Genomic DNA, 13,877 nt, shown 5'->3' on the forward strand with positions numbered 1-13,877 from the left:
ACAAAGATTCAAGATTTGCAAAGGTTTTTATATTCACAAGTGTCATAATGTATAGATCTATAGACTTACTACTAGATATGAAATAAAAAGAGTTACTATCAATTTTTTTTTTAGGTGTGATTGGCCACCTGATCGAATATGTCCCATTTAAAGAGTAGTTCCAAATTGATTTAAGTATTTTTAAATAGTATATTCTGATCCACGAAACTAGATTTTAAGTTCGGGAGTATGGTTATACGTGAGAAAGGTTATAGAGCTCCTATGGCGCCCATCCAAAGGATGGTACCAGTTTGATTTCAAATTATCCAAGCTTTAAAAATTTTTATATTTTACCAAAATATTTAGTATTGAAATTAATCATAAAATTGTCCCTAATAGTTTGGTAGCAATTTAAGATAATTCTTTTACTTTAAGAGTATTCATGAAAACTAGTGTCTCACTCTGAAGAAGCTCTGCCGTTAGATTTATTAATATATTTTATTCAAAAAAAATTAGTAAAGTCTTTAAATGGTTTGGTAGGTGTAAACATCCCAATCTGTTTGGGGGTCTATTAGGATTAGTTCTGTTAATAAAAAATATAAATAAATTAAAAAATGAAAAAACCAAAAAAATAGGTGATAAAGTTTGATTGAAGTTAGGTATTTGAATTTGAATTGAATTTAAGGGTTGAAGTTGAAATGCAAAAGGAGTTGGAATTTTTGTTTGGATTGGGATTCTATGGTTTTGATTCTATAAATATAGGCAAAAAAGCATACAAAAGAACACAAGAAAGAGAAAACATAAAAACAAGTGATCAAAGAGAAAAATCACACAACAGTATTGAGAGAGAGGAGGAAGCAATCGAGCAAATCCCAGTAAGCATCAGTTACTTCCTAGATAGTCCATTATCAACCGAACCTTTCTTCTAATTCATCCAAGCTACAATTTGCCTTATACTGTTACCAGTAGCCATATCCTATATCACCCACCATTTTCGTAAGACTAGGTTTTTGGTACTTTTTTGTAGAGAGATAGAAGGAGAATAGGTGCTAAAAATAATAAAAATGAAGGTTTATTTCTTTTTAAGAAACAACACAAAAAGGGTAAGTGAAAAAAACAAGGAAAGTAAAGTGATTCGATAAAGCTTGAATTGATTTGAGGACTTTCCAAGGAGACCCATATGCTTGTTTTCATTTTAGTCAAACTTTGGTACTTTTTTTAACTTTTCTTAGTTCATCATTCTTTATTTGATTATTTAATTACTTTATTTTATACACAATTCTTGAAAAGGTGTTTTTATATTTGATATGGACAAAATATATAATAATATTACATTTTGGTATTTATTTATTTGATTATCTTATTTGTTTATTTATTTTTAAATATTTTTGCATGATCAAATTTTAAAGAAAATTCAAAAAAATTGAAAAAATAAAATATTTTTTGAGAATTAGTATTAATTATCCAATGATGGACTTTATAGAAATTTCAAATGGTAAATTTTCTAATAAATCTCTAAGTGAGAAATTTCTTTAAATTTGTCCCAAATGGTGGAAGAATTTAAATGAAATTTTAAGAAAAATAGTCATATTATTTTCTTTTAAAAAAAGAGAAATAAAAAAATTTCTAAATAGGCCCAAATGGAGGAAAAATTAGAAATTTTGAAAAATAAAATATTTCTAAATTGACCTAAATGGCGAAAAATATAGAAATCCAAAAAAAATAAATAAATAAAAAGAATTTTTAAATAGGCCTAAATGGTGGAGAATTTAAAAATTCAAAACAAGAAAGTATTTTTAATTTGGCCTAAATAGTGGAATAATTAGATATATTTTCGACAATAAAAAATATAATGAAACCTTTTTTCTGACGACGGAGCCTCTTCAAGAAATCAAATGGGATTTTTGAATACCTTGAGGTGAGGAAATATTTTTTAGAATTTTATCAGATTGATGGAAGAATCTTATGAATTATTTCCAATATTCAACATAAAAATTGAAACCATTAGAATTAAGACTTTAGGATAAATTTAAAATAAAATGGTACCATCCTTTGGATTGGCATGTGGGGATGCTATAACCTTTCCCACTTGTAACCGAACTTTCGAATCATGTTTTGGTTTGTAAACATGAACCTATTTTTTTAGGGACTTTTAATCAAGCTTAAGAGCTCCCTAAAATGATAGATTCCTTAAGTGGCCAATCACACCTTGTTAAAAAAGATTGGTAGTGACAGCTTTTGTTAAGTCTAGCTATAGATTTTTGGATCTATATGTTATGACAGTAAGATTTACTTTGAAGTAGATCTCCTAATAGTTTGGTGAGATTTTATTTAAAAATATTTATAAAAATTTTATTCTTTTAAAAAAGTTCATTAAATCTTCTAATAGTTTGTTAATACTTAATTTAGAAAGCAATCCTCTAATAATTTGGTAGGACAAAAATTATTTTTTTATTTTTTAAAATTTCTTTATTAAATTTCCCAATAGTTTGGTAGATTCCATAAAATTTAAATCTATGAAAATTTTTAAATAATTTGGTAGGATTCATGAATTTTTTTGAAAAGATTTTTTATTTTTTATTTTTTAGAAAAATAATTTTTATACAATATTTAGTAGATAATAAATTACTCAATAAAAATAAATAAATAATAAAAACTTGTAAAATAAAATAATAAAAAAATTTTAAATGAAAAACTCAAAATATAAAATAGATAAAAAATAAAATCAAAATAGAAAAAGAAAACATGCGATTGGGTCGAGTTAAATCATAGGTGGCACGCAGATCCCATTTGTGTTAGTGCGGATTTGAGCATTCAGAAACAACACCGTATAGGGACGATATAAAAGCCAAGTTCTCTGCTCTTTCCTTAGAAGCCCTAGTCTCCTTTCTCTCTAGCTTCAAACATTTTGCCCTCTCTCTAAAAGACCTAAGAACAATGAATCAGAACTGGAAAACCCACCAATTTTTGAAAAATCTCCCCAGAATCCCATCAAAAAATTTCAAAGTCCACCAGAAAACTCATCAAAAAATTCAAACATTTAACTCAAAAAACCTAGTTTTTCCAAAAATTTCCAAAAAATCCTAGATTTTTCCATAAATTTAAGCTTTAATCTAGAAATCCAAAATCTTAACCCCAACACTCCTTAGCAGAAATAAAAAATCTAAACCCCTCATAATCACCAAAACCTTGAATCCTAAACTTCCAACACCAACATCTTAGAAATAGACTACCAAAACATTTTCCAAAATTTTAGCATAGAGCTTTTTCTCCCAAAAATCAATTGTGTCCTGTTGAAATGAACATTATCCAATTTATAGGCATTCCCCAATAGGGATTTTAGAGATCGGATAGAACCAATCCAGGCTTGAATCCTAGGATTGGATTCTGTCCACCATGATATTTGGGATAAGTTTGGTTGTCTGTCTAATTGATTTGATTCCAGATTAAAAGTCCCCTGATTATGCAGATCGACTTGTTTTCGATCAACCCCAGATTTAGTTTTCTTGTTTAAACCCCGACCAAGAGAAAAGGAAAGAAAAACAAAAAAATATATATAACATAATAGAGTATAATATTTATATAATATAGTATTTGTCGTAACGTCTAGATCCGGGGATCTATCGCTAGACATTGACTTAAGGGAGTCGCCACCAATCTTTTTTATCTAGGTGCGATTGGCCACCTATGGAATCTGTCCTTTCGGGGAACACCTAAGTTTAAGGGTCCCCAAAAGAATAGGTTCAGGTCTGCTAACCAGAACAAGGTTCGGGAGTTCGGTTACGTGTGAGGAAGGTTATAGCACCCTCACAACGCCCATCAAAAGATGGTACCAGCTTAAATTTGTGTTATCCAAAAGCCTTAAAATTTTACCAAGTAATTAATTATTGGAAACTTTTCTCAATTGACTCTAATACTTTTAGCAGAAAATTGAGAAAATTTTCTCACCTCAAGAGTATGCAAGAAAAACTACTGTTTCACTTGCAGAGGCTCCGTCGTCGGATTATTTAAAGAAAAATCAAAATAAAAAGGAATGAAAGAATGATTTTTTTTTTTTGTGTGTAGGGAAAATTGATACTTTCAACTTTTCCTCAAAAATCCCTTTTTTGAAAATTTATTTTTTAAGAAAAATTGATACTTTCAACTTTTCCCTAAAAATATTTTTTTGAAAATTTATTTTTCTTTTAAGGAAAATTGATACTTTCAACTTTTCCCTAAAAATATATTTTTTTTGAAATTTCGATTTTTCAAGGAAAATGGATACTTTCAACTTTTCCTCAAAAATCCTTTTTTGAAAATTTACTTTTAAGGAAAATTGATACTTTCAACTTTTCCCTAAAAATATTTTTTTTTGAATTTTTGCTTTTTATTTAAAGAAAATATAATAATAAAAAATAAATAAAAAAAATAAAAATAAAAAGAATATTAAATAAACCTAATCTAATAAATAAAAAAAATAAACAAAGAAAAAAAAAAAAAAAACCTGGAGCGGCTCGGATCGCGGCTCGGCTCGGCTCAAGGCAGGGAAACGGGTCGGGGGGAACGGCTTGGTAGCTTAGCTCGGCTCGGAGGGGGGCTAGCACGCGCGGGTCAGAAAGCGGGTCGACGCCCGGGTAGGGTCGGGTTCGACAAAACGCGCGGATCCTCTAGGTTACTTAAGGCCAAAACGACGTCGTTTTGAAAGGGTATAAAAGGCACTTCTCTCTATTTTTCGGCAGAACCCTTCTCCTCTCTCTCTCTCTTCTTCCTTTTTCCTCTCCCTTCTCTCTAAAAACTGAAGAACACCGGTGGAATTTTCGTCGGATTCTGGCAAACGTCGTCGAAATCTGGAAATTTCACCGGAAGTTGGCCGAAAGATCACCGGTTTCTGGGATTCGTCACCGGAAACTGGGTTAGTCGCCGGAAACTTCAAGGTTGGCCGAAATTTTCGCCAAAAAATTCAAACTTCGCCGGAATTTTTGTCGAAATCTGGAAATTTCCTAGAAATTTCCAGAAAAAATTTTCGCCAAAAAATTTCTAAAAAATTTTCCTCACTCCCAGAACACTCCTAAACTTTTTTTAGCTTCCTATACGCCTCCTTTTCTCTCAAATCAGTAGCTTTGCTTACTGTTTTCTTTGTGTGTTTCATTCTGTTCCAGGAGGTGCTTTATATAGGGATTGATCAGGAGTTTCTGATTAATCTCAATTCTCCTTTGGACGGGAATTCAATCTTTGAATCCAGTCTGGATTCTTCTGATTGAATTCCCACTCTCAGTGGGATTCTTCAACTTTCAATCACAGCCCTCCAAAATCAAATAAAATAAAAAGATAGATAATTAGAAAAGATAGGAAAAAAAAATCAGATAATAAAAAAGGATCAGATAAAATTAACAGATAATTTAAAAAATAAAATAAGATAAACCTAAAAATATATTATAAAAAAAAATAATAATATAATAATAATAATACATATATAACTATATAAATAAATTACATATAAATATTAACAAAAAAAAAACTAAATAAATCAATATATACATATGTTAGTACATAATAATGATAATAATAAAATAAATAAAACACAAAAGAAGAAAAGAAAATAATAATAATACAAGAAAAAATTACATTGGGCTTACCCCATTTGGGCCAGGCCCAATTGGTCTGGGCCTGGACCCAATTGGGTGTCTACAGCTGCCCCTCTTTGCACATTTTCTGTGAAACAGAAATTGCGCAAAGACGTAGACACCCAATCAAGACCCGACTCAACATTGTCATTTTTTATTTTTTGTATTTTTTTTTTGTTTTTTTGTTTTTATTATTTTTTTTTGTTTTTTAACCAAAGCGAGAGGCACCATGACTTTGGAACTAAATTGCTCCTCTAAACAGAGGCAACGAACTTTGAAAAGTAAATTGCTCCTCTGAACAGAGGTACCACGACTTTGGAAAAGTAAATTGCTCCTCTAAACAGAGGCAACGAACTTTGAAAAGTAAATTGCTCCTCTAAACAGAGGTACCACGACTTTGGAAAGTAAATTGCTCCTCTAAACAGAGGTACCACGACTTTGGAAGAGTAAATTGCTCCTCTAAACAGAGGCAACGAACTTTGAAAAGTAAATTGCTCCTCTAAACAGAGGTACCACGACTTTGAAAAAGTAAATTGCTCCTCTAAACAGAGGCAACGAACTTTGAAAAGTAAATTGCTCCTCTAAACAGAGGTACCACAACTTTGGAAAGTAAATTGCTCCTCTAAACAAAGGTACCACGACTTTGGAAAGTAAATTGCTCCTCTAAACAGAGGTACCACGATTTTGGAAGAGTAAATTGCTCCTCTAAACAGAGGCAACGAACTTTGAAAAGTAAATTGCTCCTCTAAACAGAGGTACCACGACTTTGGAAAAGTAAATTGCTCCTCTAAACAGAGGCAACGAACTTTGAAAAGTAAATACTCCTAGACAATCATGTCCGAAGGAGTTGAAAGTTGTGTTTGAGGGAATTTCAGGAGATCATGCCCAAAGGTCTTATAGATCAACCCTGATACCCAAAAGGCATCCTATTTCAAGGATTAGGAACTTACCTGACAAGTTCCTTCTCCATCTTGCAAAATATCTTCATATTTGTCTTCTCTATATGGGATGTTGGAACACCCCTGCTTCTTGAATTTATACACTATACTTTCCTGAAAGTAGTGTATGCTATGCAATGTGCATGATTTTCAATGCATGCTATGCAAATATTGGCCAATTAATTCATGTTCAATGTATGGTACTCAAGTTTCTCAAGCTTTTTTTTTCTTTCTTGGGTGTCAAGCCCTTTGATTCCTCAAGGATCCAATTGCACTGCTCTTCTAGGATTGAACCAGTGTAGCTCTTAATTGTCTCTTCCGCTCAGATTCTTCCTTATTATGTTTTTCAATACTTTGGAATAAGCTTCATCAATCGATCATCACTTGACCATCATTCAATGAATTTCTCAGCACTAACAAATTTCAAAACAAGTTTCATCCACCATCATTGGGTCATTACTCATAGGTGTCTCAGCATTAACCTTTCTAAAACAGATTTTATCTTCATCATTCAATCACAACTTGCAAGTCATATCGACCAATTCATCCTCGTACTCATCACTTGATTGTATCACTGCCCCATTTCTTCATTTGATCACATCATATATCCTTCTAAATCATCTCCTCTAGGTTTCTACCATTTCTTCATTTTGTCTCCACCATCATCTTAGATTTCTTTTCAAATGAATGCAAGACTCTTTTAAGCACATATTCATTCATTCATTATCATTTCAAATCCTGACAAATACAATGCAATCAAGCATTTTCTCAATTCATTCTAGGGGTGTAATGATAAGAGAACACAAGGTGAATTATGGTAAAGATAAATAATGAAGATCTGTTTTGGTACAAAACAAATGGGAAACGAAATAAATTGGATACATGTCATTGGGGTGAATGGTATGTCCAAATGATGAATATTCAGACAATTTTCAACATTAATCTAGGATTCTTTTTCAAAAACTCATTCCATTTACTGTTGAAGTCAACTTGAGCTTGGCGAACTTTGCCTCAGTCTTTGAGGGATCTTTAGATGTCTTTGATCTTCCATTCATGTGAGCCATTTGACCTGGATCTTTTTTTTTTTTTTTTGGGTACCAAAATCACCCTTTCAGGTTTTCAATTTGGATCTCTTTTTTTATTTTTTTATTTTTTCATTTTTTCATTTTTTCCCTTTTTTTTTTTTTTCTCTTTTCTCATTTTTCATCCAGTGTTGATATCTTTCATGTAGCATGATTCCATTGCTTCATCATGAGCATATCTTTGCTCAACCTGTGATCATTCAAGTTGAGTATTCACATTTGATCCAAATGGACTTTTCAAGGTTGTAATGTAGGCCAAGGTGAAGGGTCATAAAAAAAAGGATATAATAGGCTCAAAACATGTATTAAAAAGGTTCAAAACCAAAGGATCATTTGATACAACTTGGCATTTTACCCCCACATCGTTTCACTACTTTTTTTTCCTCACACAAAAGATTCTCATTACTTTACCCCAAGTCATGTGTGGCTTTTATTTTTCTTTTGCTTTTCTTTCTCTTTCCATTTTTGAGACCTTTTGTGGTGTTTTTTTTCTTTTTTTTTCAAAATTTACCCTCCAGTGTAGAGGGTGATCCTTGGTTGGGGTTCTTCAAAAAAAAAAAATGATAAGCTCAAAGGGGTAACAATAAATGGTTTTTCAAATGGTAAAAGAAAGATGGCCATTTTTCATCTCAATTGTGAATACCTTTCTTGAACATCATCTATTGAACAAAGCTCATGAACTTGTATAAAAGATTGCACATCTTTAAGATATATCTATTTCACCTTCAGTAACAACTTACTTTTTGCTCAAATCATCTCCTCACATTGACGTGGATGAGTTCTCAAAATTAAATCCCAGAATTATTGTTATCATTGTCTAAATATTCATCATCTGAAATCTAAGAAAGGGAGTATAAAGTTATCAAAGATAACAAAGCATGGAGTAATGGTCAAGTGAAAGATAGAAATGTAATGAAATGCATTGACTTGCCTTTATTAAAATGATAACAAGTGAAGTCATATTGCAAAAAAAAAATCTAACATTGTTTGAAAAGAAATCCCAAAAATGACAGAAGAAACCTTCAACCAGCCTTATCTCCATTGACATCTTGCCCCTCAATTCATTGTGAATCTCTGAATCTTTTCTGTTCTTGACTTTCGCTCAGTACACTAACATTAGGTGTTGTTGCTTTTCCTTGATCAAAACTTACCATTCCATCATTGATCAACCGTTGCACCTTATACTTTAAAACAGTGTAATTTTCAGTAGAATGGCCAGTAATTCCATAATGGTAGTCACAACGGGCTGTAGGATCATACCACTTTGGATAGGGTGGTTTAAGCGGTTCCACATGGCTGGGGGCAATCAAGTGGCTATTATAGAGTTCTCGATATAACTCTGTATAAGTCATAGGGATTAGATCAAATATAGGTTTTTCTCGAGTAGTTCTTTGTTCTCGTGAACCACTTGCTGGTTTAGTAGGGTGAATTTGAGTTCTTACAGGAGCTTGAATATTAAGACGGTAAGTGGATGAATAAGATGGTTGTGGAGCTAGCTGGTATGGGTAGGATGAGGCATTATTCACAGCGGGATAGTATGGAGAGTAGCCTTGGGATGGATAAGGTTGATAACCCCTGAATTGTTGTTTATCAAAGCTCACAGCTTGAGCTTGAGCTTCTTTCTTTTCTGATGTTTTCTTGGTTTCTCCTCCTCTCAACTTGCCATTTTTTATGGCACTTTCAATAATTTCTCCAGAGATTACCATGTCAGCAAAATTCTTTGTTGCATTCCCTATCATCTTTTCATAATAGGGAGGCTTTAAAGTGCTAACAAACAGCACTGTGGTCTCTTTCTCTGTCAGTGGAGGTTGTACCTGTGAAGCTATATCCCTCCATCTCTGGGCGTATTCTTTAAAAGACTCATTTGACTTTTTCTCCAGATTTTGCAAAGATAAACGATCAGGGGCCAAATCGATGATGTGTCGATATTGGCTGATGAAGTCATGAGCCATATCGCTCCAGGAGCGAATGTGGGTTCTATCCAACTGAACATACCACCTGGCAGCAGAACCAGTAAGACTATCCTGGAAGACATGCATCAAGAGTTTTTCATCATGTGCATGAGCTGCCATCTTCCTGCAATACATGGTGATGTGGGTTTTAGGACACTTTGTACCGTCATATTTTTCAAATTTCGGTACTTTGAATTTATAGGGGATAACCACATCAGGAACTAGGCAGAGCCCAGCAGCATCAACTGACCCATAACAGCTAAATCCTTCCACAGCCCGTAGCCTCTGCTCTAGCATGCTAATTTTAGAGCTTTCCTCAGCTTCCACCCTTATCTTTTCCTTCTCCTTCTCTTCTAGATCAAGAATTGGTTCTGCTGCCTTTTCAGTGAAGACAGGATTTATATAGCTATTATACTGCCCTGGGTTGAAAGCTGATGGCATTCCAGGACATGTTGGATATGCAAAATGTTGTGGTGGGACCTCTTGGGCAGACTGGGCTTGAGATGGGCCAAAACCTGGAGGGTACAATGGGTCAGCCACTTCTTGTTGGCTTGTACTTCCTTCAACTCCTTTTCCTTTATTCATATTATTGAAAGCCTCCAGAATTTTGCTAAGTTCATTTTCAATCTTCTCCTGAGCTTTTTCTAGCTTTTCAAATCTATGAGAACTTTCCTCCTCCATTTGCCTTGCTCTGGATCTTGTGTTGTATGGATGAGCAAGGTTTTCGCTAGATGGAGCTATCCTCGGACCTTGAGTACATACTTATGATTAGAAATGTTATGCTATACCTTATGTATGATGCTTTGATACACAAATGAAATGTACATTTTTTGAATGAAATCTAGTATGAAATGAATGCAAATGATTGTGTTGAAACATGATCATGAAAAGAATACAGATGCATACAATCAGACAAACAACATAGTTAGTTCCGTGATGAAACGAAAGTGATGCTGATGCATAATGTTACATATAATAAAAATAACACACAAAGTTAAACAATCAAAATGATTAGACAAACACCCTTTTTGTGTCCTAATTTCAGGGCATATCTATCATTGGGTAGAAAGGGCTCTATCTTAGGTGTAGGCACTTCTAAGGTTCACTATATGTGGTTTAAGGTCAAAGTCTAAAGGTCCTCAAATTGTTCCTTACATCCTTGTCCATCACAGACTAGTAAGGCACCCTAATCCTCACCCATTACAGGCTACAAGCGGAAAAGGTTCAATTTGAGTGGGAGTATTTCGCTAGCCACTGCGGAGGCATTAGACCTCGCGAAAGTAATAGGTACTTTACTCCCTCCTAGAGGGACGGAGCTCGGGTATAGAGCTCATGTTATGCACATGCACATGAATGACATAATTAACAAGATAAATAAACAGGAATGAATAATAACACATATATACAAAAATGGTTCAATTTTATTAGGCTTTTGGATAACATAAATTATTTGCTGGCCTGACTCTCAAAGTCCCCAGTGGAGTCGCCAAGCTGTCGTAACGTCTAGATCCGAGGATCTATCGCTAGACATTGACTTTTAGGGAGTCGCCACCAATCTTTTTTATCTAGGTGCAATTGGCCACCTATGGAATCTGTCCTTTCGGGGAACACCTAAGTTTAAGGGTCCCCAAAAGAATAGGTTCAGGTCTGCTAACCAGAACAAGGTTCGGGAGTTCGGTTAAGTGTGAGGAAGGTTATAGCACCCTCACAACGCCCATCAAAAGATGGTACCAGCTTAAATTTGTGTTATCCAAAAGCCTTAAAATTTTACCAAGTAATTAATTATTGGAAACTTTTCTTAATTGACTCTAATACTTTTAGCAGAAAATTGAGAAAATTTTCTCACCTCAAGAGTATGCAAGAAAAACTACTGTTTCACTTGCAGAGGCTCCGTCGTCGGATTATTTAAAGAAAAATCAAAATAAAAAAATCAAAATAAAAAGGAATGAAAGAATGATTTTTTTTTTTTTGTGTAGGGAAAATTGATACTTTCAACTTTTCCTCAAAAATCCCTTTTTTGAAAATTTATTTTTTAAGAAAAATTGATACTTTCAACTTTTCCCTAAAAATATTTTTTTGAAAATTTATTTTTCTTTTAAGGAAAATTGATACTTTCAACTTTTCCCTAAAAATATATTTTTTTTGAAATTTCGATTTTTCAAGGAAAATGGATACTTTCAACTTTTCCTCAAAAATATTTTTTTGAAAATTTACTTTTAAGGAAAATTGATACTTTCAACTTTTCCCTAAAAATATTTTTTTTTGAATTTTTGATTTTTATTTAAAGAAAATATAATAATAAAAAATAAATAAAAAAATAAAAATAAAAAGAATATTAAATAAACCTAATCTAATAAATAAAAAAAATAAACAAAGAAAAAAAAAAAAAAACCTGGAGCGGCTCGGATCGCGACTCGGCTCGGCTCAAGGCAGGGAAACGGGTCGGGGGGAACGGCTTGGTAGCTTAGCTCGGCTCGGAGGGGGGCTAGCACGCGCGGGTCAGAAAGCGGGTCGACGCCCGGGTAGGGTCGGGTTCGACAAAACGCGCGGATCCTCTAGGTTACTTAAGGCCAAAACGACGTCGTTTTGAAAGGGTATAAAAGGCACTTCCCTCTGTTTTTCGGCAGAACCCTTCTCCTCTCTCTCTCTCTTCTTCTTTTTTCCTCTCCCTTCTCTCTAAAAACTGAAGAACACCGGTGGAATTTTCGTCGGATTCTGGAAAACGTCGTCGGAATCTGGAAATTTCACCGGAAGTTGGCCGAAAGATCACCGGTTTCTGGGATTCGTCGTCGGAAACTGGGTTAGTCGCCGGAAACTTCAAGGTTGGCCGGAATTTTCGCCAAAAAATTCAAACTTCGCCGGAATTTTTGTCGGAATCTGGAAATTTCCTAGAAATTTCCAGAAAAAATTTTCGCCAAAAAATTTCTAAAAAATTTTCCTCACTCCCAGAACACTCCTAAACTTTTTTTAGCTTCCTATACGCCTCCTTTTCTCTCAAATCAGTAGCTTTGCTTACTGTTTTCTTTGTGTGTTTCATTCTGTTCCAGGAGGTGCTTTATATAGGGATTGATCAGGAGTTTCTGATTAATCCCAATTCTCCTTTGGACGGGAATTCAATCTTTGAATCCAGTCTGGATTCTTCTGATTGAATTCCCACTCTCAGTGGGATTCTTCAACTTTCAATCACAGCCCTCCAAAATCAAATAAAATAAAAAGATAGATAATTAGAAAAGATAAGAAAAAAAAATCAGATAATCAAAAAGGATCAGATAAAATTAACAGATAATTTAAAAAATAAAATAAGATAAACCTAAAAATATATTATAAAAAAAAAAATAATATAATAATAATAATACATATATAACTATATAAATAAATTACATATAAATATTAACAAAAAAAAAACTAAATAAATCAATATATACATATGTTAGTACATAATAATGATAATAATAAAATAAATAAAACACAAAAGAAGAAAAGAAAATAATAATAATACAAGAAAAAATTACATTGGGCTTACCCCATTTGGGCCAGGCCCAATTGGTCTGGGCCTGGACCCAATTGGGTGTCTACAGTATTTATATAATATAATTATATTTATATGTTTTCTTTTTCTTTTTCCTTTTTTTTTTCTTTTTATTTTATACTTTTGAATTTTATTTTTTATTATAATAATACAACAAAAAGTCAACAGTCTTATGATCTGTTTATAAAATGTTACACTCTTAATTTAAGTGATCATAGTTCAAACTTATATAAAAATCAAAGAGATTCATTTGATTAATAAAAAATTAATATATTTTGTGTTTAAAATTATATTAAAATTCGTTCTATGATTATCACTTTAAACAACACTTATAACTGCTTGTTAATATTACTTAGGATACATATACAGTTTATCATTTACGAATTTATAGCATATTGACTTTTTTTTAGACTGGAAAAAATGTTATAATTTAGCCCCCAACTTTTCTTACAAACATTTCTTTATTACTCTTGATAAATATCTTCAAAATGAACCTGTCTACAGGAAGGCAAGAAAGATGAAAGATAGATCCCTGCAGCCTTCTGATCATACCTGCTAATAACTTAACATCATATTGCCATATAAATAAAAAAAAGTTAAAAGTGAAATCTGTGTAGTCGAAAGTGGGAAGTGGAAAGTAGGCATTGTCCATTTTGGCTATCTTACTTTTAATGTAAATCTGGTTATAGGATGTTAATATGGACCCCGAACCATTAATAGAGCCACAGGCAATAGGTAAGACTTTTTTTAATAAAAAAAGTCACAATTTGAGAAGATTGAAAGTAATTGTAGAT

This window comes from Durio zibethinus, chromosome 10, assembly GCF_047325235.1.
Source record: "Durio zibethinus cultivar Kanyao isolate XHJ-2024 chromosome 10, ASM4732523v1, whole genome shotgun sequence".
NCBI classification, from domain to species: Eukaryota; Viridiplantae; Streptophyta; class Magnoliopsida; order Malvales; family Malvaceae; genus Durio; species Durio zibethinus.